This window comes from Amblyomma mixtum, chromosome 3 (genome assembly GCF_055824585.1).
Source record: "Amblyomma mixtum isolate Tamu chromosome 3, ASM5582458v1, whole genome shotgun sequence".
NCBI classification, from domain to species: Eukaryota; Metazoa; Arthropoda; class Arachnida; order Ixodida; family Ixodidae; genus Amblyomma; species Amblyomma mixtum.
The window spans coordinates 9195653-9210720 of record NC_143014.1 but is presented as its reverse complement, the minus strand read 5'-3'; the positions used below and the strand labels follow the sequence as shown (position 1 = coordinate 9210720).

The window sequence follows — 15068 nt, the reverse complement described above, 5'->3', positions numbered from 1 at the left end:
CCGACTTTACTCGTCTACAATCAGACCTTAACAAGCTTAATGACTGGCGCACACAATGACAAATAGAAATTAGCACCTCAAAAACAAAAGTTGTTAGATTTACCACAATATCTAGTGCTGAACCTTGACATTACACTTTGAACAATGTGCGCGTAGAATCGGCACCCATCATAAAATATCTAGGGTTACATTTTGCAGCAGACCTCTCATGGAGCAGTCACATCGCACGCTTATTAACAAAGTTTCCAAAACACCCAGCTTCTTGAGACGTAACCTGCGTTTAGCGAATCTAGACACAAATCTACTACCATACACTACATTAGTGCACTCGAAATTGGATTACGCCTCTTTAATCTGTGCGAACTAAACTTCCCGGTTCATATCTAAGAACTACTCGCGATCAGCCAATGTAACTGTTCTCTATCTGCACGTGGCAGCGGTGGTGGCTTGGTTCGAGCCAGTAGCAGGCCCGTGCAATTTCCTTTTCATCCTTCTCTCAGTCACAACAACAACAACAACAACTGAAATTAAAAAAAGCTCTCAGTTTACATCTTCTCGAAAAACGGAGAATGCTTTGCATACTGTCATTTTTCTGCGAATTATATCACAATCATTCCTCCTGTGACCGCATTAAACCTTAACCCCATTAAACAATGGTGCGATACATGGAGCATGTCTTTAAATGAGGCTAAATGCTACTGCGTTTCCTTTACCCGCAGGCGGACTCCAATCGATTCGGAGTATGTTTTAAATGTGCAGCTTTTATGTAAAGTGTCGGATTATAAATATCTTGGTATTTTCGTTTCGGCTGACCTTACCTGGAGAAAACAGGTTGAATACATAGCAACAAACGCGTCGAAAATGATATTTTTTTAAAAAAAGAATTTTAGGGATGCTCCTCAAAAGCCTAAGGAGCTTTAATATTTTACTAACATTAGATCCATCATGGAGGATGCCTGTGCTCTACGGGACCCTCAAGCCGGAACCCATTGTGCTATTCTGGAACGAGCCCTGTTGAAAATTCCATCAAAAGTCTTGTTGGAGAAAACGGTGGGCCGAATGGAAGTGTTGGTTTCCATGTTGGAGAAAACGGTGGGCTGATTGGAAGTGTTGGTTTCCACGCTGGGTGCTGGTGGAGCGAATGGGAGAGATGCTGGATGCACTAATGGCGACTTTGGGCCACCCTGGATTGAGTGGAAATTGTGGTGGCTGCACTGGCACTTTCAGTAAACAATATTGGGCTGAATGGAAACCACGCTGCACACTTCAGTGAGCACGATGGGACGGGATGGGCTTGGTGGTATCCATCGTGATTATCTCGGTGGGCCTGGCAGGCAACACTGGACTATGTGGAAACCACGGTGGGAGCCTATGGATGTGTACAGTCGCGAGCAAAAAATATTAGCACAGATCACTGGCGATCAGAATTCGTATATCTCACCACGCGGCGCTGCGGTAGGCAGAACTGCCTAACGGGCCGTTTCTTCCATGTTTGCAGCCTAGGGGGGGGGGGGGGGGGGGGGGGGACGGCAGGAAGTAAGCTTTATCAAGCGTGCACCGCCCGAGCGTTGAAGTGCCGACCCTACGTGACTGTGCTTGCGGAATTTATTTTGGCTCGGTTATCATGAGCACGGATGGCTTCTTTTTATTACTGTTTTTTTATGTCCGCGATGGTTTGTCAAAAGGAACTCGCGGGAACAATAGATGATAGCGCTGCTTTTAGTCAGCAGTTTTGCTGTCCGTGGCAGTCCGCTAATTTGCTGTCCGTGGCAGTCCGCAGTAATTTTACTGTCCGTGGCAGACCCCCTTAATACTGTAGAATGGGAACGGCCCGGCACTCCCGTTATCAGCCTCTCCGCCACCCGCAGTGCCAGGCGTTGTCATTCCGGCGCTCTGGTGTTCCGTCATGTGTGCTAATCTTTTTTACCCACGACTGTACCTACTTGTTTGGCATGGCACAAACCATGGCTGTATTTGAATGGCCGATGCTGGGCAGCAGATACTGCATGCATGTGCCTATATGGTTGACAAAATGAAACTCATCAATGCACTAACAATCCCAGTGGGTCAAATCCATCAAACGTACAGTCTTTGTCAAAAGTAACCAGGCTGCATGGTTTGCTTCTAGCTCGTACAGTGGATCCCTCACAGCTTCCCTAAAGCTGGAATGGTAGCTAAAGGTAAGGACTGAGGGTCTTATTATCTTCCAACACGTTTTGATCCTTAGGAATAACACAAGGGCTCCACTATACAAGCTAGAAGCAAACCATGCAGCCTGGTTACTTTTGACAAAGACTGTACACTTGGCACTTTATGCTGTTAGAATAAAAACTGCAAGACAAATTTCTCTTTTTTACACGTGCATTTGTTGACTTGACAGTTTCAGAAAATTTTTTAAAAAAGTAACGACTTATATACTTGGGCTTAGATTATCATTAGCAAAATATTTGAGAAAAAGTTTAACTTCATTGTTCACAAAATAATAAATTGCAGGTTTGCAGAGCCCTGCATGCCTGAATCCGAACACTCAATTTCATTCAGAAAATTTTATTGAGCGTGCATTTCAAGACATACTAATTCAATTAACAAATTGTTAACCACATAGCTGGCCACACAGCTTCTTTGTAGAAGGGTTACGAATACAAATATATACACAGAATATTTCGACAAGGCTGCACTCTTATACATGCACCTTGGTACACAATTACCAGTACAACACCGTTTTTCAAAATAGAAATGCAGATATATATAAACACAATATGAGGATATAAATTACACAGCATATTTCATACTAAGAATTGATTTGGTTTTCACGTTGGATGAGAGAACTCCACTATAAAAAATGCACACCTTCACTGTAAAAAGCATATACCATGGAGGTTGTTCTCTCGACGCGCGTTTCAACGCTGCCGCCTCTCACGTCGTGCTGCCGATCAAACAGCGTCACCATGTTTTTACGACAACCTACTCTCTACGACTGCTACGTTGGGTATTTTGTTAGCCTTGCTGATCTCCCATCAATATAAAAATAAACTTCCCCATACAAACAGAAATCGGCATGTAATTTCGTGAATGAGCAAAGCAGCAAGCCATACTGCCGTGAGAACTCCGGCATTTTTCAACCGCAGCGCAAGCAACAGGTCGTTAATTCGCGCGTTTCTACCAGTGGTAATTGCTCGCAATCGCTGCAATTTCTGTGGATGCCGATACGGCTGAATACCCCCAAAAAAATACCAAAAATAAAATAAAAAGTAGGATACAAGCTTTTCACAACGAAACCGAAACAAAAACTGGTTGTCACCGCCAGGCGGCTGCCGGTAGCTGTTTTTCTGTATAACCCTCATGGCGGTTCGGGTGCTGCGTCGCGTGCATCGCGCTTCGGCGCTTGCTACAAATCGCTACTTGGATTGTGAGCCGTCGTGAACTGTGTTGTGGTTTGCGTGTGTTTCTTCTTGCTCAAGGGTGCACAATCGCGCAGCGCTGTCGACGTAGCCTATTCGAGGCAAAGTGTCATTTTTCTGGTCTCTCTAACTTTTCAGTCTGTGCGCTTCTTTGTGTAGTCCAGGATGGGTGTCCAGTCACAAAGACGCGCGGGCAGTGTCGCGGTGGAAATGTTCCAAATAAGGCCCGGAATATTTTCTTCTGTGTGACTACGTGGTAGAGAGTGCCGGCTACGTAGCACTCGTGCTGAACTCTCACTGGTTGTAGTGCCCGTGACACGAAGGCAAACAGCGTTCTGCACGACTACGCAATCATCTGAAAAGGTAAGCAGTACTCGTGCTTTATCCGAAGCATATAATGCTGGAACGGTGACCTGTCGTACTGCTGCAGTATTCGTGTTCAATGCTATAAAAAGCGTTTAAGGCGCTTTTGTTGTCGCCGCGGTGAGTTGCTCTGTCAAGAATTGTCGCTGTCGGTACTTGTTTTGGCAAAGGGGATGCGACCGTGCGTGCGCTAGCTTTGCATGATTTTGGTATGCGCATGTTTGCGCGTTTTGTTTCTTGTTGAGCACAGATTTGTCCTCGTATATGCCTCGTTCTACGCGTTTCTGCCCATGCTTGTTCACACCACCGCGCACGTTTCAAGGACCGGCACTTTGGCTGTGCGTAAAATGTATGATTGTCTTTCAAGATAGCGTTAGCACTTTGAGGGGGATTGAAACACTTTTTATTCGCCGCGGTTTTTGCTTGGCCCTAGACTGTTGAACCTTAGGTCGTGGGGTCGATCCTGATGGCAGTAGCCGCATTTCGATTTAGGTGAAATGAAAAAAAGAATGCCCCTGTGCTGTGCGATGTCAGCTCACGTTAAGAAATTCTAGGTGGTCTAAATTAATCCGGAACCCTCCAATACGATCAGTGCCCATTTTCCGCATCTGAATTCAAACCCCACTGTAAAGAAAGCACTGTCTCAGGTTGCAGTTACCAACGAAAGTTAATTTCCGGCCGTCAGGATCTAATTTTTAAATGAGTATGTGAAGATTTTTTTTTTATGATACCGATAGCGTTTCTGGCTACCCAGAGTATAGGATCTTGCATTTCGATCACTCTGCTGTTTGAAAATTGGTTTCTGAGGAAAACAAGTGACGCAATAATTGTCTCCGTTATTACGATGTTTATCTACGCTTTCGAACGCAGATTTGTTTTGCTCATAGCAAGATTCCTTTACTAGTGCTAGGGGAACTGATGCATTTTAAACAGGGTAGTTTTCCTCTGTATTGAGGCGTATACTTGGGCAAGTATATTTTTCCTGATCTTTTTACATTCATGTGATATTCACTGTTGGACCGAGTTCGCATGCTTGTTTTTGTACTCCTGTCATAGTGATAATGGGAAATTGGTATCCGCAGGTGGCACATCTGTCTTCCAGTCCGAGTCAATGGCATGGATTTTGTGGCCACCAGATGAAGTCAAAAGCTGTGTTGTAAGTTGTTACTGCATTGTGCTTTGTTCTTGTGGTTGCCATGAAATGTTCTCTTACTTTCATTGCTCTTTTCCTTAATGCTATTGCTTGGAGCAGTTTGGATAGCTCTGGCCTGATATGTTTACATGTTTATATGAGTAATATTAGTTGGCTGTCAGAATGGGCCGGTCGCAGGCCATTTGAAGTTTTACATTCAATATTGCTCGTCTTTTAACCGTTGCATTCTATGCATGAAGTGCGAAATGTCTGCATGTTTCTGGCTGCATTATGTGATACTATTTGACTACGAATATTAACATTATGATGCATGTGTGTTAACTTAAATATGTGTTTTTATGCCACTCATCGCAGGTCACAGATGTAAAAGAAAAAGTGCACACATGAGAACTGGTTTCATTACTGCTGCCTTGTTTTTGCTAAGCATGGAGAGCTGAGCTAATTGGTTCTGGGTAGAATTATGAGACATCATTCCAGTGTACAAAAACATGAACGAAGAGAGTAGACTCCATAGACCCCATACTTCAACTGAGGTTGATTCCACAACATGAGCTTTTTACATGCAAAGTGGTACTAGTGACCCCTGTGGCTGAAAAGTGTTTCCTCGACCAGGTAACAATTATTCAAGGTTGCAAAAACAAAAACATAGGCGTAAGGTTAGCTTGTCACTCAAGTTGAATGCATTGGCGTGACTAAACATTGCCTACCTGGCTGACCCAACACACATTTGCGTTGAGATAATCTATTTCTTTTTCTGCCTGCCTGCTCCAGTCGCCTTACTTCGGCATTGACGCTGTCACGACTCTGTGACAGCATCAATGCGCAAGTAAGGAGACTGGAGCAGGCAGTTTTCACAGGAGAAATTGTAGCCTTAGTGGTAGAAAGCCAGGTTCGAGAGATGAAGTGTGCTGGGCAGCGCAAGCCGGAAGACAACGCACATTCGGAACAGTGACCTGTCATTGTGCCCTATTGCCATCAGGTGTCACACCGCCTCAAGAAGGCCAGTGACAAACACGATGTACATGTCGTATTTTCAGCTTGGCAAAGCTGGGATGCATGTGCCACCTGATAAATGACGTTACGAAAAAGCCTGCCTACAAAACTAAGGACACCAAACCCCTCGTTAAAAATGAGGTTGACATGGTGTACAGCATCCTCCCTGCCTGTGGCAAACATTACATTAGACAGACGAGGCTTGCATCAATGAACGCTTGCTTGAACATTGCAGGACAGCTGATTCATTAAGTGGCAGAGGTCATTTAGCTGAGCACATTCGCCTTTGCTCGCACAAGCGAGCATGCAAGGCGTTTTTGAAAGAAACACATGCCTTGTGCAAGTTTAGCACTTGAAAGGGCTGGGAAATTTTTTAAGCCTTTTGTATCTCTGCTGAAAAAGAGAATTACGTCAGCAGCCCTTCTGCAGCGCTCCAGAAAAAGAAATAGGTTATCTGGAGGCAAATATGTTTGTTGGGTCAGCCAGGTAGGTGATGCATAGGCGTGCCGATGTGTTTAATGTGAGTGGCAAGATACCTTTACCCCTATGTTTTTTTGTGTTTTGGTTTTTGCCGTCCTGAATAATTGTTATCTGGTGGCGGAAATACTTTTCAGCCCCAGGGATCACTAGTAGTACCCCTTTGCACATAAAAAGCCTGAGTTGTGGAATAAACCTCAGTTGAAATATGGTGTCCATGGAGTCTACTCTCTTCATCCGTGTGATTTTGTGTGCCGGAATGATGTCTCGTAATTCTCCCTTGTTTTCAGTGAATAAGGAGGGCTTCTGGTGTCTCTTTTTTGTATGTGATGGTTATAACAAAGTGGCTACCCATAAACTGTCATTTTGGGCTTAATTGAAGGATCCTTGGGAATTTGTTTGACAGCATATTCCATGGGCACTTTCTTGAGAAAAATCAGTTATTTGTTACCCATTTCACTGCATTAACCATTGCTTCTCATCATGTCTCGAAAGTCATTGATAAGCACAAGCTTTCGAGTACCTGAGGGCTGTGTGAGAAGCCTTCTGACATACTTTAAACTACTGAGGATATCTGAAGACAGATTTTACCAATAATTGTTAGCCAGTCCAAACCTCTTGGTTCTATCCCTGACAACCTGAAGCTGACCTGTCAATAATTAAGGCTGGAAACCGTTCTGATCCCCAAACTGTTCTCCTATTTTATTGATGTGCATTTTGCATGAACTGTTAGAGCACGAAATGAGTCCGCATATTACTTGCCACCATAATTCAAACTAATATTTCTATACCAGTCATCACGGCTCCCATTCTCTTTACTAATGTGCAATCCAACTTTTTGAATTCACAACAGATTTTCACCCAAATTTAGATTCTTTATTTTAGGCAAGTGTCATCGACTTGAATTTCTCCAAAGCTTTTCATGTTTGTCATTATAACCTTTTAGCTACACTCTCATGCTTGAGCCTTCATTCTTTGATATTAGTGTAGATTCATTGCTTCCTGTTCTACGGCTGGCCTTAAAAATCTATTGTACTTCTTCTCTTATAAAGCCCAGCATATCAATATGCAAAATCATAAGGCGTCCCTCATCCTGAGTCACTTTGGGATGTTAAACCCCCATAAACCAAACCAAGCACATTACTAAAGTACATTAATATTAGCCATTCAATAACAGTCTTTGTCTTTATGTCCCAACCTTGTCTTTATGACTGCATTATTCAGAAGGATGCCCCAACTATCTCAGCTACTCTGACTGTATTGACTTTTGCAAGACGGATGAATGGTCTTGTTTGTAATTCATCGTGTCAAAACAGCGCAAAGAAGAGAAAGATGAGGAAGGAATGCGACGGTGCGAGTGCTGACTTTCAAGAAGGTTTATTGGAAAGCACATCAAAATATATACACTGTGGCCTAAAAAAAGAATGAAGAAAGGGCGCCTTGTAACATTCACTTTGGATCTGTCAAAAACAAAACGAAAGTTGAATATGAAGCATTTAAGAGCATGAACTCTTTCTTAGGGAGCGATAAAGAAGGTGTGTTAACACATTGATTGCGTTTTTTCTACAATTTCAGTGGCCTCGATCATCTCATGCACAAACTTTTCTGTGTCTGTCTAGCACAGTGCAGCACAAGAAATTACGCCTCACAGCATAAAGGATGCGGCAAACGACCGCAGTCGCGACAATGAAACATCAGATTCCCCCTGCTAGCTTTGTTCAGATCGTAACGGTGGTCTTTTGACCTCTCATTGGCACCTCTGCTAGTTTCTTGCTGAAGTTGATACATTAGCCAGATGGTTCAACTTTAGATTATTACATAGTTTCTTGGCTCTGGACATTGCTATTAACAAATCAGCTGTTGTGTGACACTTGAACTCAGAATTAACTGCCTCCGTTGCCTTGGACAGAAAGACGCCTTTAGACATGACCACAAAACCACCTTCTTTATCAGCAGTTGAATGCGATAGGGCCCACCGTCTTAAACCCGTTACAGTTCAGCCTGCGGGCAAGTTCCTGGCATGGTTCAAACCACGACACCCCATCAACCAACGCCCCCTGAAACACACCTGTCACGCTCAGGTCCAGGCACAGGAAGGCAAGACGTCAAAGTATGGCAAACAGCTCCAGAATAGTCCTCTTCGAAGGAACAATGGCAAATTTTGGCCCGTATATGCTTCAAGCAGCAGACGAGGCAGCAACTCAGTGTCGACATTGTGCACCTTGTTTTCAGACACTCGTGCCTTGGCTTCTCTGCTCCGGGCTAGTGAGCGCAAAGTGGCTGCAAAGTGGCATTCCAGATGGCTTTCACCTGGTCAACGGTGCGTGACACCGTCAACCAGCCACTCCCTGGCTTGTTTTCAGGCACAAGAGTTTGACAACAAGGTGCACACCTTCAGCTTGGAGTCGCTGCCTCGTCTGGTCCTTGAAGTGCTTATGGACCAAAATTTTCCGTTCCTCCGAAGAGAACTATTGTGGAGATGCTTGCCATGGTTTGACGAGTTGCCTTTTCCACGCACAGACCTGAGTGTGACAGGTGTGTTTCGGGATGTTTTGATGCAGTGTCACGGTTTGAACCCTCTTTAGGAACTTGCCCACAGGCCGAACTGTGTCGTATTTAAGAGGGTGGGCCCTCTTGCTTTCAACTGCTGATAAACGGTGGTTTTGTGGTCGTATCGAAAGGCGCCTTTCAGTCCAAGGCCACAGATGCAGTGTATTGTGAATTTGAGTGCCACTTACTATCTGATTTGTTAAAAGCAAAGTCCAGTGCCAAGAAACATTAACAATCTAGAGTTTAACCATCAGGCTAATGCCATCAACTTCAGTAAGAAAAATTGTCCAGCTATCTTCTTTACCGCAAAGACCCATAAAGGTGACTGCTCCTTGAGGGTTGTAGTTTCAGAGAATGGAACCTGTCAGAAACAAATCGCCTTCTCTTTGCGACATAAAATTAAGTTGCTGAGCATTGATGACTCCTCTCGTGTAAGATATGCAGAGAAAGTAACGCAGTTTCTACACAATAACTCTCGCACCAATTTCATGGGGTGCTATGTTGACATCAAGGATTTATATTACGCCATCCCTCAATCAGGATCAATAATGTGTTGAAGAATTCATTAACCTAAATGGAGCAGTGGCATTCCAAACGTCTCAGGCGTTTTGGTGAATAATTTTGTCGCACTTTTAAGCTCATACCTTCAGTCCACCTTTATTACATTTCAGAATAGCTTGTTTTTGCAAAAAAAACTATTAGCGCCGCTGTTACGTGGCTTATTGCAGGATCTCCAATCCTGACGAAGCATTGTCTAAGGTGGGAGAGGAGTTCAGTCAAAGCCTCAGTCCACTTTGAATCACCACTGAAATTATAGAGGATAATATGTCATCACATTTATTGGATCTCAATCTTGGGTGGTTACACTTGTTGGGCTTACGAGCCAAGGGAAAACAAGCTACTTTTACCATTTTCTTCGGTTCAGTCTAAGCTGGTCAAGAGGTGTCACTAACCTTTGCTTCAAAAATTCCTTAATGAAATCCTTTTTGATTGCCATGACATCCAGTTTTGCCCAGCTCATATGCCGTTTGTCCTTTACTGGATATTCAGAACCTTTGTCAGTGCCTTTAGCCGATTGCTTTAAGCAGAAGTTGAAACATTCCTTTTGTGCCCCCGTCGAGACTGTAACTCCCAAAAGGAAGTTTGTACGTACCTTTCCCTACATCCACAATTGGCCGCACCGGTTAAATAGGCAGTCGAGTTGGCGTCGATATTGTTTTTCTAACCCTATGAAGTTTCAGTACCTGTAGTCAACCGAGATTATCCATCAGAGTCTCTTCGTGCACTGCACAGAAGACATAGTGTGTTCGAACGCCTTGAAATGCGGCTATGTTTACATTGGGAAAACAGGCAAGTGTGTCACTGAGAGGTTTAAAAGACCACCACGACGATGTGAACAAAGCTTGCGGGAGAACTTTGATGATTCACTGTCGCAATTGCAATTGTTTGCCAGATCCTAAACGCTGTGAACCGGAATTCATGTTCTGCATTTTGCCTGACAGACACAGAAAAGTTTGTGCGTGAGATAATCGAGGCCACTGAAATTTAAAAAAAAACCGCAATCACTGTGTTAGCACACCTTCTTTATCGCTTCCTAAGGAAGAGTTCATGCTCTTAAATGCTTCTTTGTCAGTTTTTGTTTTGTTTTACACTCATGCAATGTGGTTGACACAAGGTGCCCTTTGTTCATTGTTTCTTTAGGCCACAGTGTATATATTTTGACGTGGTTTCCAATACACATTGGCGATAGTCAGCACTCATGCCATCATATTTATTCCTTCGTTGTCCTTGTCTTGTCTGCATTGTTTTGTCACAACGTATTGACCTCCTTTCCCACCTCTAGGGTTAATGGTATAGAGAAACCTTAACCAGATGCAGCCCCACATACTTGGAGCATGTCACGATACATGCTGCTGGCACCACAAGGGCACTCGGGTTTATCAGGAGATGTCATGATCTGTGTGCTCTTGCCATGCTGCGCAGTTTATGCATAAAAATTTTATTGATTCCAAACTGAAGTATTCCCAAGCTCTTTCAATTTTGCACCAAACTGTTTGATGCTACGCCACCAACTCCCTTTAATCCAACAGCGACACTTGGTACAGCATATGTGTAATCAGTCATCTCATTTGACCACCAGACATCACTGCATAAAAGGGGAAATCGCTCGTTTAGGTGTGTTCCATATACTCTACAATACTTTTCCACAACTTAATGTTAAATGTTGCTGCCCCGCTTGAGACCAGGATGCCATCACAACTAAATCAAGAAATTTTTCCTGTTCCCATTGAAGAATAAATCAAATCAAAGTTTATTTCCCATCTAGCACTACAGATGGAGGAATCGTAGAAAAAAGCTGCCCTTGGGCAGCTTGACGAGTCTACAATCCTAATTATTGACAGGGAAGCAACACAAGAGTTTATACAATTTTAAAAAACAAGCACATCAAGGAAGCACTGGAGAATACACGAAGCAGCAATATGTATAAATAATGAAACTTAAACAATGTTATGCAAAAACAAATTATGTAGTTCATGACGTGAAAAAGAAAACAAATCGAGGTCAATGTGGATATACCTATTTAGAAGAGATGGAAGTGTGTACTGAAGGCATTCCCTACCAAGATTTAGTCGAGGTGTTGGCACTGTCCATTCTTCGCCACGTCTTGTTGGATAGACTGATTCTTTTTTCCTTAGTTCTGCAAAATTTTTAAGATTTGTTACATTCTTCTTGATTTCTGTTTTAAAAGTAACACTGAGGTGATATTTATAAAGATTATGTGCTTTAATAACTCTGGAATGACAAAAGAAAGCTGCACTGGGATGTCGGAACGGTAAATTATATGCATTTCGGAGATATCTTTTTTGCATTAAATGAATACGTTCAAGGTTAGTGAATGTTGTAGTGCCCCACACCAACTGGCAATAGTTTAAATGCGAGTTGAATATTGAATTGTATACCAGCATCTTAGTTTTTGTGGGAAGTATGTATTTTAGATGGCCTATAACACCAGTGATTTGAGCTATTCTTTTCAAGATATAATTGACATGATAATCCCATGACATACTGGCAGAAAATATGACCCCAATGCATTTAAACTGCTCAACAATTTCTACAGCCCGCGAGTTTAATATAATATTATCGTGCAGTGGGATAACTTTATTTTTCGGCCTAAATATGACAGCTTTGGTCTTACTCTCATTTATTTGCATCAGGTTAACTGCAGACCAGACCTCAAGAGCTTTCATTGTGGCATTACATTGTTTGATAAGTTCATGAACATTTTCACCCGAAAAAAATACGCTCGTATCGTCTGCATAGATGAAAAACTTTGTATTATCGCTAATGTTGACAATATCGTTTAGGTAAATATTGAAGAGTAGAGGCCCTAGCGTACTGCCTTGGGGGACACCGTAGAAGAGCGGCTTCGGTTCAGACTGTATACCATTTATGTACACCACTTGCTGTCTAAACGACAAATAAGAACTTAACAATGAGAGCGCTTTTCCTCGGATACCATAGTAGTGTAATTTATTTAGTAAGATTTTATGATTTACCAGGTCAGAAGCCTTTGAGAAGTCCACAAATACACCAATGACAATAGATTTGTTTTCAAGTTGCTTTATTATATATTCCTTTTGTTGGAGTAATGCAAGTTCAGTGGATTTGCTTTTGCAGAAGCCAAACTGAAATTGTGTTAGCAAGTTAAATTTATGGATGAAATTTGACATTCTTAGATGCAGCATTTTCTCAAATGCTTTCGAAAACACTGGCAAAATAGAGATTGGTCTGTAGTTGGCGAGGGCGTTGCGATCTCCTTTTTTGTAAAGAACAACAACTTTTGCTAATTGCATTTTTTCCGTAAAAACTGCAGTTTCTAAACAGATGTTAAAGATGTGAGCAAGTATGGGAGCAATTATGTCAACTACATGCTTGACTGGCCGTATTTGGATATCATCAATGTCACAGCTACTGCTATTGTTAAGATTTGTTATCACCGACACTACTTCGTCTACCGTGACTGGGTGCAGAAAAATTGTTTCATCATTCTGAATTCGAACATATTTGCAAGCGTCAGATCCGGCAGCACGTGTTATAGCACGGGTAGCCAAGCTCGTTAAAAAAGTATTGAATACATTAGCCAGTTCGACGCCAGAAACTTCCTTTCCATCAATATTTAATTTTGTTAATGCAGTGCGTGAACTGTCCCGCTGCAGAAGTGTATTTAATCTCGACCATAGTACACCATTTCGAGCATTCTTAACATCTAGAAGTGACACGTGATAGGCTGTTCGTGCAGACCGCAGTTTTTTAGTCAATTTGTTCCTATATTTCTTAAATACCGCAAGGTCCTCAACCTTCCGGCTGCTCAAAAATTTTCTGTACAGCTTGTCTTTCATTTGTATTTCTCCGCGAAGCTCTGGCGTTACCCATGGCTTGCGGATTCTGTGACTTTTCGCACGTGTTACAAGAGGAAAGCAGTCGTGATATATCTGTTTAAAGCAATCGACAAACGTATTATAGGCAACATTTGCATCATGAAGTTCAGCTATCTTACTCCAATATACTTTCATGAGCGCATCCCTAAAGGATTTCAATGATGATTCTGTAATAGCTTGGTATGTGATTGATGTGGACTTACTTCCTATTGTACTAGCGTTCTCAATGCAAGCAAACACAGGAAGATGGTCACTAACACAACAAGATAAAACACCAGAAAAAGCATTCAGCTGCATAGAGTTAGTAATAATTAAATCGAGAACAGAATGGCCTTCGCTTGTGACTGTACCTCACCTCATTTTCATTGCATGTGGTCCCTCAAAATTATGGAAATAAGTGATATCGCTTGGAGCATTGACACTGGTTTGTTTTACCTTTTCTTTGCTGCTGTTTTTATTTTTTGCAACTGATGTATCAATGGATTGTATGCCTCTTTTCGTAGTGTATCGTCTGCGACATCTCAGCTGTGCTACTGCAGTCACCCTTGTGATGTTACCTTTATATTGTCCCTCTTATTAATACCCCACTAAAAGCCTTCAGAGGACAAAAAACGATGGCTTTTTTATTTTGCTCATTATGGCACACGTCAGGCTTATGTTTAGGGATATAGGAGAGGCTTTTGTCTTGCAGTGGTGCTAGTTATGCTGCTGATGATGGTACTTAATGACGAGCATATGATATATTGAATAAGAACCTCAAATTATTTTTATTTTTGAGTGCGAATAGCTTCAGTGGTTCTTGATTTAGGCTTACTTTATTCCTGTGGCCACAATACGGAGTTTACTTTTTTAGCACTCTAATACTGGCAAGAATAAAAACTTGTGGATCCTAATTCTTTCATTTCAATCTTTTCTGCAGAGTGCATCGCCCAGTTTTTCCAAGCCCTCATGCACCAGTGGTACATCAACAAGGCTGTTTCATGGGGCCCAGCTGCATTGACAAGTGGCTAAAGAAGAGCAAGAGGAGCATGAACACAAAATAAAACTGGCTGTAGGAGCTTCATCTATTTTGAAATTTGCTGTCTCATTGCGACAGACATAACATTGCCCCATGGCCCCTGCCCCAACATCTCCCAGTCATTCCAACATGCCCAGTCATTCCAACTTGCCCAGTCATTCCAACATGCCCCAGTCATTCCAACATGCCCAGTCATTCCAACATGCCCAGTCATTCCAACATGCCCAGTCATTCCAACCTGCCCAGTCATTCCAACATGCCCAGCATTCCAACATGCCCAGTCATTCCAACGCATTTTCCATTACCATAATCCACCAAGGTTTCCAGTGTTGGTTTCCAATATTTACATCATTGCCTTTTTTCCAATAGGGAGCTCAGAATCGTGCAGCGCGGTTTGTTACTAAAAGCTACAGTTTTGATGTTCGTAGTAGCAGCATTAAGCAGGATTTGGAGTGGAACTCCCTTAAGGAGCGCCGATTACAGATTAAACTAGAATTTCTCTACCGCATTTATTTTAAGGAAACTGTCATAAACACTAAAACCTATTTCATGCCACTCTATTTTACATCGAAACGGTGCGATCATGAATGGAAAATACGCGAGACGCAATGTCGTACAGATGCTTTCAGGCACTCTTTCTCTCCGCATACCGCCAATAAATTGAATGAACTGCC

At 42.5% G+C, this 15068-nt stretch overlaps 1 long non-coding RNA gene across 1 annotated transcript; it reads left to right on the top strand.

Moving 5' to 3' along the window:
• The first annotated feature begins 3362 nt into the window (after positions 1–3362).
• On the top strand, positions 3363–14441 carry LOC149349185 (uncharacterized). Its single transcript, XR_016289389.1, has 3 exons — positions 3363–3764; positions 4847–4920; positions 14296–14441. It is a non-coding gene; the product is annotated as an uncharacterized LOC149349185 (long non-coding RNA).
• Positions 14442–15068: the final 627 nt, after the last annotated feature.